Below are 11,505 nucleotides of genomic sequence, written 5' to 3'. Positions count from 1 at the left end.
CGATTCAAATACAAAGTCGAAGCTCTACAGAAATTTCTACTCAAGCCAAAACATTCACAAATTTGAATCGAAGAAGAGAGTCATCAAAGTTAAAAGCAATCAGTCTACATGATCACCAAAACTCTCTTAGATTATCTAGGCAAATATTCTTACATCCTAAGCCTAGAATTAGATTACGCGAGAGCTTGTTCTCGAGTAATCATAGTTGGAAATTGATTTCAAACCCCTCTCTTGTTAGAGTTAGACGTTTGAAGTTAGAGTGAGTTCTGACCAGAGTTCTGACTCAGAGATCTTACCCAAAGCGCAACAAAGGCATTGTTAGGTGTCTAAGCGTGCTAAGAGAAGAAAGAGAAATCTAACCCAGCGTGTTGGTACTGGAACAGTTGTTTCAGTTGTTGTTTCAGTTGCTAAGGTTTGTTGTGCACCCGCAAGCATAAGCGAGTGATTGTCGGACTAATCATCTGACCGTGGACGTAGGAACGTTGTTTCGGAACCACGTAAAATTACTTGTGTTCTTTATCTGCTTTATATTTTTAGTATCTGTGCATATCTTCGGTTCTATCAAACTGATTAACTAAAAAGCGTATGTCGCAGCCCGATTCCCGACACCAGTGATAGTGGGGTACGAGTATCGATACGACTATTTTAAAAGAATAAAAGATAAGAAGAATAGGTTGAACATCAAGCGGAAGCTCGCATCAAAGCATGCTAAGGAAAATCATCATAAATGAACCCAAGGGTAAAATCGTCAACGTCGTTATAACTTTTTAATTATCAGGAATTTCATGAACAAAAACAAAACGGGTATCGCTCATTTTTTGTAAGGAATCATAATATGCAGAGTATCGCAGCAAAAGGCGAATCGATTATATGTATGAAGACATATAACCGGGAGTACATTGCTTAAATTCTAAAGAAAATCAAAGTATATCAATCATCAAGACTTTATCGTCAAAATGGAAATACGATAAAGTAAATACATCCTCCAACAATTCCCCACCAGCACCAGACCAATCTCACTCCTCGCTTAATCTGCACATTTAGAAATACATGCAGGGCGTGAGTACATAATACTCAGTGGGCAAACGCCGAAAAACAAGGAAAGTGCTCTTAGAGCTATAAGTTTGAAGCTTGCCACATCTCAGCAATACACAGAAAATAAATTAGCATCAATGAATCTGTGCATGCAGTTTTCATAATCAACATCATAAATAAGTAACTGCGCAGTTTAAACATTCATCATGTATGTACCACATCCACTACTCATCATCAAAGGTACTGAGAAGTAGGCCTCCCTCTCAAGTACCGTGACCGGCCGACCCGAAGACGGCTCACAGTCACCTCTGTGCACAAAATCCCGCTTGAGGCAGGACCGAATTCGTCTCATCAGTAGAGGGTAACACACAAGCTTAACATCAAAAATTGGCAAGTCAAACAATTCTCAAATATCATTTATCTCAAAACATTTGTTAATCTCATAACATCATCAAATCATTTTAGAAAGCTCATATGATAAACATATACTCAAAATATTGCCCACCTGAAGTCCTTCGCTAGTTTCGGAAAGAAAACAGGCGACTTACTTCTTCGTCTCGCTCGGTCTTCATAATTCATCATCATCGTCATCGAAGGTTCATGTGATAAAACAAACCTTAGTTAGAACCCATTACTAAAATCCAATCTCGTCTCAACGATAACTTCTCACTCAACGTCTATTTACCCAATAAGACTCAATCCCTGGGTATACTCAACTTCTAAGGATTCACACATCCTACTCTCGACTTAACTCTCAACTCGGATCATACTCATAGCATTCAAGCACATAAACAAGCATGAACACATAAACATATAAAATTCACATATAGATAAGTCAAAAACAACCTTCACACTGCACTGACTCGACTTCAAAAATTAACCTGTTCTGCCTCCGACATCTCCTGGACTCGAGACTCATATCAAAAGAAAGGTCTTCGAGTCTAGTTTCATATAAAAAAAAGTAGAGTCAAAAACTACAAGTGGTTTGGGAGATATGACTGTTTTACTACAGTCTACCATATTCGGCAGTTTTGAGCAATCGAAAACTTTGATTTTTTCAAAATAGTAAATGTTGTCAAAATGGGCTCAAATTTGGTGGATATCTATATAATACAATAAGGTTAATACCATAAAAATTTGGAAGGCTAGATTACACAGGAAGCCACTGGAATTAATGACTCTTTCCCCTGTTCTCTGCAACTCTCAGTAGAAATGTGCAGATTAAGTTTTGTATTTTATAAAACTAGTAAATGAAGCCCAAATGACTTGAAATTTTACAGGGATGCTCAAGACTCATGTAGAAACTTTCTATAAAATTTTCAAAGCTTTTTGACATCGAAAAACCGTCGATCACAGTAGGTCAGTAAGCCTACGAAAATCACCAAAATCTCATCTCAAACTCTTAAATGCTCAACTCAACATTCCTTCAAAGAAAACCAATCAAAGCTCATCTTAAACACATATAACACTCACAAACATTCAAAAACATTATAATACTCATCATACTCAAATTAACTCTCCTCTTTTACATCTTAACTCAAATCTCAAGGGAAACGTCTCAACGAACGCATCAATTCAATTCTCTTTTCATTCTCATGCTCAAAATTACCCAAACACTCATTAATGACCTCATACATCATATAACTCATTTTACACATATAAATCCCCTTTTATCACGTAAACTAAACTCTAATGATAACTCATGTATCAACGCAAACTCTTAACAAAAGCATGACAAACGTTCACATAATGATCATAAATCAATTAGACCTCATTTTATCATTCATTGACCTCTCCAAATATGAAAACTCAAAAACTCATTCAAACTAAACTAAGTCCAAATTTTACTTAGCTTACAATAGACTTAATCAAACATATTAAAACACTAATATCATGCTCAATTTCATATATCTTAAGTCGAATCACTTAATAGGCACATAGACACGAAAGTCCTAATTTTTATTAAACTAAACTCTTTGAAATTTTATAAACACACATGGATCTTTAATCTCATCATATATCTATCAATTTTAACCCATTTATCTCACATATAATCCATCAATTTACAAATTAGAGCATCGATACACATATCCCTAATTTTAGTAAACTAACTTATATCAAAATCATCAATTGACATCATATACTCAATTTACTCCATCAATCATCATCATATACATCTCATGGACTCATCTACATCATCAATTCATCATTTAAATCATCAACTCAAAAGTTCCCAATTTTGGGTAAACTAAACTATATCAAAGTTTGAATCTCAAAGCATAGCTTTTCAAAACACACATCAATCATCACCAAACATATCATAGATCACTTTTCTCACCCCAATTCAAGGAAAGAAAAAGAAATTTTTTTGAAGGGTAAGAGACCCATATTTTCGAAAATTTAGAAAAAAATGAAGGGGTGATTTTCTTGCTTCAAACTCTCAAGAATACTCACATACAATCTCATACAAGTCTAATCTATGAATATGGAGATCACTTACCCAAGTTTACACCAAATATCAAACTTTCTCTCTCTAGTCTTGAAGCCAATCTTCAAAGATTCTCTTGAATTCAAGTTGATAGGAGGTGTTTAGGTGGGATTTTGTTGGTGATTTATGTGTTTGGCATATTTTGGTGAAGCTTCGGAGGTCTCATCTATGGTTGGCAATGGTGGAAAGTGAGAGATGAAGAAGATGAGTGTTGGGCGAAAATGATGAGTGAGGAAGAGAGAGGTGGTCGAATGTGGTGAGTGAGGGAGAGAGAATTTTCTTTACAAGATATGAATTGATCTTGTGATCTTAAAGAAAGATTTGTAAATCTTATGGAATATATGCAATTAATGCATTGATCTCTCTCACTCTAATCTCTACACTTCTCTCTCTAATTTCTACACTCTCCATAAACACACTCTCAATCTCTACTCTCTCAATCTCCACACTTGGCAATTTGTGGCATTTAATCATATGGTAGAGAAATTAAAATAAAGTGTGAGAAGGGTGATTAAATAAAAATCACAATAACTATGGAAATGTTACTCATTAATAAGGTACCATAGTATAATTATTCATGTGACCAAATAAAATAATTATAGCACTAATATTAGTGCACTCACTAAATTTTAATATTCCTCATTGTAGGAAAATAATTTAAAAATATTATGCTTGGAAAAATTTCCAGAAACCGGCATCATTCGATTTCCCGGTAAAAATAAATCGCACTTGCTTTGGAAACTTAAATAAAATTCCAAGTGCTAAAGTCCTCAAATAAAAATCATAGTAACTTGGTCATAATGACACACGTAACAGAAATCACATAATCAATCAGTCACGTAATTTCACATAACATCACATCAAAGCAGTCGGCAAACACAAACAAACTAAACGTCTCTCTCTAACCGACTCTTTTTATCAAAGTTTCTCACTCTTTCTTCTTCGACTCTATTTCCAACTCATTATTCATATTTTCTTAATAGGACAGTCAATCTCTGATAACTCGGTATCCGGTAACTCTATTCCCGGTAGTTGGAAATAAAATAAAATCTCAGCTCAATTCAAATCAGCATCTCAACTCATTTCTCAAATCTCTTCACTCTAACTCTATCATCTGTTTATTCACTCGTATATCTATTTAAAAGACAAACTGTCTTATCTACTCATAAAAAAAAGTAGTCTCGTATTTCGTCATCTCAGTACTCTCAATAGTGTCAAGACACTATCTCACAGCATGAGGAAAAGTACGGGGTGTTACAGCGTAACTAAGGAATTCTCTCTGTGCGAAAATCTTTCTAAGGCTATTCACTAAGTTTAAATTTTCGCTGCTACAGTTATCAGTCTAACTGATTAATCTTTTGATAGTTAGTAAAATTTGTAACTCTACTATGTTTGCTTATCGACTAAAGCCTTATCTGGACTGAAGTTAACTGACCTTCTCTTAACTGAATTCACCCACTGAACATTTGTTCAGTATCATTCGTCATCCCTTTATTAACTAAAGTGCGCGTTATTTTCATCAGTCAAACTGTCTTTCAGTTTTATCAAAGGTGTTTGTGTTTTTGAAGTAAAAAATAGCCTACAGGTGTATTCTCTTCCCCTCCCCCTCCCTACACCTGTTCAGTCAACCCTCCGGGACCCAACATCATGTTCAAGTACATGATCAGAAACTCAGAATATCATGTTCAAGTACATGATCAGAAACTCAGAATATCATGCATGTTCAAGTACATGATCAGAAATTTAGAAACACTCAGAATTCATAATATGTGTATGACAATGTGAATGATTAGCATGTTTAAGTGTATGTGAAGATGTGCATGGTTCCGCACTGAGTATATTTTCAATATGCTCACCCCTTATCTTTTCAGTTTTGCAGTTCTGGAGTCGAGGTGGCCATGGAAGTTGAGAATGACTAGAGATAAAGATTTTGCCTAGAAAGTTTTAGCGAACTTGTTACGTTTTAAATTATCATTTTTATTTCATGTTACTATATTAGTTTTGGGGTAAGTTGATTTTGAATTATTTTAAACTTTGATAGTCAAGAAATTTTATTTTTTATCTATTAGTTCTTCAAAATTTTAAATTACAAAGCTTATGAAAATTGAGATGTTACATCACCGCACAGAATAGAAACCATCAAATCGAGAATAACCCAGAATCTCACCGTCGATGCTTCTTCTTCGGCTAGGTGCCGCCGTTCTCATGACGGTGCAACGCAAGGAAAAGAGGGAGGGTTCATGGCGGTTCACCCACTGACCCACTCTGCCTCTCTTTCTCACAGCCGCCGACTAAAAAAAGCCACCGTTCAACTCGCAGGTAGCTCTGAACCCCTGAGTTTATTAGAAAATGCTCTTCAAATCAAGTTGTTTGTACAACCTTCTCCCATCCACTGCTTTATTTGAACACAGTGGCCGCCAATCTATGTAACTTATCAATTCCAACCTCAATAATTTTGCTCAAATCTTAAGACCCATCTGATTTTCTCCGATTTTATGCACAATCTGTATCGGCTAATAGATACACAATCCATCTCAACACCCATCTATTCAGTTGGACCTAATATGCAAGACTTGACCCAATACATACACAGATTGATAGCTCAAAATTCTTCCGCAAATTAGCAATCCAGAAAAAATGAAGATAAAAGAATGAACGACTCAACCGCCGTGAAGAAGAAGAACCACCGCCGTGAAGAATATCTATTCTCTCTCTCTGGTCGGGAGATTGAGAAATCATTCTCTGAAGAAGAAGCCACTCTCTCAACCATTTTTCCCAACTCCTAAACCTCAAAATCGAAAAGAGCCATGTTAGGAACTTAATGAAATATCCTATTCCTTATTTTGATGATACCAAAATCAATAGGTTTCACTTGTAATAGACTAGAACTGTTTGAACTCAAGTGTTAGAGTTCTTTTTCTAGTTTAGTTGTTATATATTTTGAAGACTGAAGCCGGATGACTGAAGACTGAAGACTGAAGTTATCGACTGATGTAACGATTAAGGCAAAGTCAAATACTGATATTTGACTAACCAGTCCAAATATCAGTTATGACTGATTATTTAATGCGAGCCGCGTGGATTCAGCGGACTGATACTAAAGTCAAGTATCAGTTAAACATTCTACCTCTGACTGAAGCTCTAAAGCTTAAAGGAAACCACGCACTCCAGAAGTACAGCCGCATTAAATGCAGAGATTTCGAGGATCGTCCTTTCTCTGCAGAGCCTTCCTTTTGTGGTGATTAACCTTTTCAGGGGTGTCCAATCTGCTGCTCTCAAAGTAGTCGTTCTCACCAAACAAAGGAACCTCGAATATTAAAGCCTCAGACCAAGTTCAAATTACTCTCTAACGGAAGAACTCTTGAAGACCATTTCAGCCAACGGATCTATTCAAGACGTCTCCTATAAATAGAGTCCGAAGATCACTTCAATCTTCACCGATTCAACAACATAAGCTGAAACGCTGCCGAATTCGTCACTCAGCAATTCAAAGTCATTCCAAAGTTTGAATCAAAGAAGAGAATCACAAAGCCAAAAATCAGTCACTGCTAATTACATACATTCTCTTAGAACTTAGACAAATATTGTATATCCAAAGTCTAGGTATTACTGATTACAGAGAACCTGTTCTTTGTAATCTAGTTGGCAAGTTTTCGAACCTCTTTTCAACCAAGCGAATTGAGAGCTTGAGTTGTAAGGAGTTCAGACCAGTGTTCTTGTAGCACCCCGTACTTTTCCCTTATTGAGAAATAAGTGTCTTAACACTATAGAGAGTACTGAGATGTCGAGATGTGAGATTTTTTTTTTATGGCCAGATAAGACAGATTGTCTTTTAAATAGAGATATGAGCGGACAAACCAATGATAGAGTTAGAGTGAAGAGATTTGAGAAATGAGTTGAGTTAGAGATGCTGATTGAATTGAGTTGAGATTTTATTTTAATTCTGACTAACGGGAATAGAGTTACCGAATACCGAGTTATCAGAGAGATTGACTGTCCTATTAAGAAAATAGGAATAATGAGTTGGAAATAGAGTCGAGAAAGAAAGAGTGAGAACCCTTGATGAAAAGAGTCGGTCTGAGAGACGTTTAGTTCGTCCGTGTTTTGCCGATTGCTTTGATGTGATGTTATGTGAATTTACGTGACTGATTGATTCTGTGATTTTCGTTACGTGTGCTTTTATGAGCAAGTTATTATGATTTTTATTTGAGAACTTTAGCACTTGGAATTTTAATTAAGTTTCCAAAGCAAGTGCGGCTTATTTTTATCGAGAAATCAAAGAATGCCGGTTTATAGAATTTTCTCCAAACAAAATATTTTCAAATTATTTTTCCTATGATGAGGAATATTATAATTGAGTTCACTAATATTAGTGCTATAATTATTTTATTTTGGTCACATGAATAATTATGCTATGACATTTTATTATTGAGTAACATTTCCATGATTATTATTGTTATTATACAATCACCCCTCTCACATGAATATTTTAATTCCTCAAGCATGTGCCTAAATACCAAAAATTGTCAAGTGGACTAGAGCATTAATTTAAGAGTGTAGAGATTAGGAGATCAAGGCATTAAATGCCAAATATTTGCTAAGATTTGCCAATATCCTTTAAGATCTCCAAATCAATTCCAATCTTGCAAAAATCCTCTCTCTCCTTCACCCCCATTTTTGATCACCTCCCCTTTCTCCCTCATCTCTCTCTTTCCTCCATTAACAACCATAGATGAAGACCTTCGAAGCTTCATTGATTCATACCAAAAACAAATCCACCTCTAGATCTAACCTTAAACACCCTCTATCTCCTAGAATTCAAGAAAATCCTTGGAGTTTGACTTCAAAGTTAGAAAGAGAAAGTTTGATTTTGGATGTAAGTGACTCATCCAAAAACACCTAACGGATGGACTCGAATTTATACGAGGTCGTCCTAGGGCGGTAAGGTGACTCAAGTCGTCTCACACGGAAGGCTTAGCAGGGCTTTAATTGTATTACTCACACGAACGGAAAAGAAACCTAAACACTCTAATCGGGTAGTTGGGTTTGGCACTGTCTCACACTCTTGAAGGAATATTAAACTGAATTAATGCTTCGTTTGCCCGATGATCGTTTCTTGGATTATTATTATTTTATCATACAGCGATTAATCCAAACATGCTCCTATGAATTTAACAACTGCACGTTGGAGTTAGAAAATACCTGAAGAATTCCTAAGAATTCGTCAATCTGTCGCTGAACAGGTCAGCCAACTTCAACGCTCCGTTTGACCCCTCAAACGACCTCCAATCCTATTTTGTGCAGAAATACGACTTCTTTGTCTTCGAAAGAGCTTTCCGTGGCCGCCTGTTTCACCTCAATCCGACTTCTGTAGAGGAAGTTATGGCTGTTCTTCAGAGACTGCCAGAACTTGATTTCCTGCGAAAATCTGACTCCAGCTCAGATCTTCTGAACTGTATCCCGCTCAGCTTTCACCGTTGGATGGACAACGAACTGTGAAAGTCCCAAGAGAGAATGCTCCACACGATTTCCTGCGCCCCACACAGCTCTCCAAAACCCTAATATTTTATCAGTGTGTCTTTCCTGAGAGCTGACAGCTGTATTATATATTGAATAAAATACGTAGGAGGCGCCAGAAATAATGTAGGAGGCGTGTTCTCTCTATACTAGGGCTAGGAGTCTTTGGGCCAGTCCAGGGACCAGATACAAGGAATAAAGATGGGCCTCAAATAAATTAATTTATCTATGGTCAGCCCAGACCATAATTAATTTATAAATATCAGTTCATTCCACTAGATAACCGATATTGACTTACCCCTTTTATTGCCGGTGATGAGTCGGGGCTTGTATTTAGACTTATTAAATCCTCGCATTTAAAATATCCGACATCCATTAATTAATTAGAGCTCTGACAGCCTAAATTAATTAATCTCTTTGTTATCCTTAAGCAGTACCACTCAAACCTTATTATTGCGCCTGAACTTAATCAACCTGCAGGGTTTAGCGCAATAAACATTATTGAGCTCCTTAAGGGGATATCATTATCCTATACCGGATACGAGTACTAATACAGATAATCAGATATCATATATTAACCGCTATCACCCAAGATACAGAGTACTCAAGTTACTATATAACTCTCGCTCATAGTAAGTCAAAGTGATAAACGAATCAATATATATATCTGACATCTTATTAGTATTAAGATCTTATAAGTCACCGAGATCTTTAATTCTTCACTTAAGTCAGATAGAAGAATATATCTCACTGTGGTCCTATCAATACGTATAACGTACCAGTATAGATAAGTAGTCAAGACAAACTACTTCCATCTATACCGCAGCCTAAACCAATAACTTGTCCTAGAGTTATTTCGGCTGTGATCATATTATATCTCTTAAGGTTAATCCAATTATATGATCTTCTGTGATCTACAACACACCATATAATCTACTTATATAGAGATAAAGAACATACATATGCAATCATGAACACAATCAGATAGGAGATTAGATAGTGAACTTAGGAAACATTGTATACAAGCATAAAACGTTCTTGCTTTCAGTATACAAATCCAACAATCTCCCACTTATACTAAAGCAAACTTTTAGTATACAATGCGTCTATTTACCAATCACCTAACACTTCTCCCACTTATACTTAAAGTTTCCTAAGTGGGTGGCATCAATCGCATTCCCATCTTTCAATGACCATTTGCGATAAGCCTTTTTGTGAAAAGATTAGTAGGTTTCTCCAATATGTGAGAATTTATTCTATGATCACAAAAACCTCGATTTACGAATAATCGTATAACTTGGTACTGACTCTCCATGTGTTTGACCCCTTGTGGTTCTTGGATTCCTTAAAGTTTGCAACTGCACTTGAGTTATCACGAAGGTGATGCTCTCACGCAAACTAGAAATCACCCTTAGATCCTGGAGGTAGTGGCTAAACCAAAAGGTTTTACCTCCCAAGGAAAACACATAGCTCGAGGTAATTATTCTTTGTTCCGGTCAGCCTGGAAATCCGAAATCATATAATCCAAATAGGAACTAAACTGTCTAACTGGTAAACTATCCTTATTCTCTAGTCATGGACTTAAGAATATAATTTACCACAGTTCAGTGTCCTTAACTAGGACTATATTGATATCTTACAATCATGCTAACTGCATAGAAATTATAAGATCTCGTATATAGCAATCCATACATGGAGCTATCTACTACGGAAACGTAGAATACTGCCTTCATTTCCTCAACCTTAATAGGCATCTTAAGACATATGTCTTTAGATAAAGGAACGCCATAGCTCAAAGGTTGCAAACCTTTCTTGGCGGTATGCTAACTAAAACGAGTATTCTCAGTATAAATGTAAGACACTCGAGATAAGCCCAACATCTTTTTCTAGTGATCCATTATAACCTTGATCACAAGGATGTACACTGTACCTCCTTAGTCTTTCATTTGAGACTGTTCGGATAACCATTACTTTATGTCTTGACAATAGCTCCATATTGTCGCCAATTAGGAGGATATTATCTACATAAAATGCAAGATAAACCACATCACCGATGACATGAGAGCGATTGACACGAGATGCTTCTCTCCCTCCCCCACGTAGCCTTCAGGTTGTTGCACATGGATGTCCTTACCTTTTGACAAGGTAATATATATGACATCCATTTGCCAGACCTCGATGGTTTAAGTGAGCTGCTATGGGTAAAATGATCCGAATGTTCTGAGCATGGCACTGGCGAAAATATCATCATAACCTATACCCTTACGCTGGGCATAACCTTTCGCCACTAGTCTAGCTTCGAAAGCTACGACCTTGCTCATTCGGGCCTGTCTTTATCTTGTATACTCACTTACAACCTAAGGCTTTACTGCCTCCTGGTAGCAAGATTTTCTAGTATACACCCATATTCTTAATGGATTGCTCCATTGAGGTGTGCCAAGAATCTACATTCTCGTCTCCCACTA

The 11,505-nt window shown here is 36.4% G+C and overlaps 1 long non-coding RNA gene across 1 annotated transcript; it reads right to left on the bottom strand.

Moving 5' to 3' along the window:
* Positions 1-791: 791 nt before the first annotated feature.
* On the bottom strand, positions 792-3,850 carry LOC130992786 (uncharacterized). Its single transcript, XR_009091396.1, has 3 exons — positions 3,536-3,850; positions 1,541-1,601; positions 792-1,032 (listed from the first exon to the last, which is right to left on the bottom strand). It is a non-coding gene; the product is annotated as an uncharacterized LOC130992786 (long non-coding RNA).
* Between the last annotated feature and the right edge of the window lie 7,655 nt (positions 3,851-11,505).

Source organism: Salvia miltiorrhiza, chromosome 7 (genome assembly GCF_028751815.1).
Source record: "Salvia miltiorrhiza cultivar Shanhuang (shh) chromosome 7, IMPLAD_Smil_shh, whole genome shotgun sequence".
NCBI lineage: Eukaryota > Viridiplantae > Streptophyta > Magnoliopsida > Lamiales > Lamiaceae > Salvia > Salvia miltiorrhiza.
Note: the sequence above shows the minus strand (reverse complement) of the source record. Positions and strands in the feature narration are given on the sequence as shown.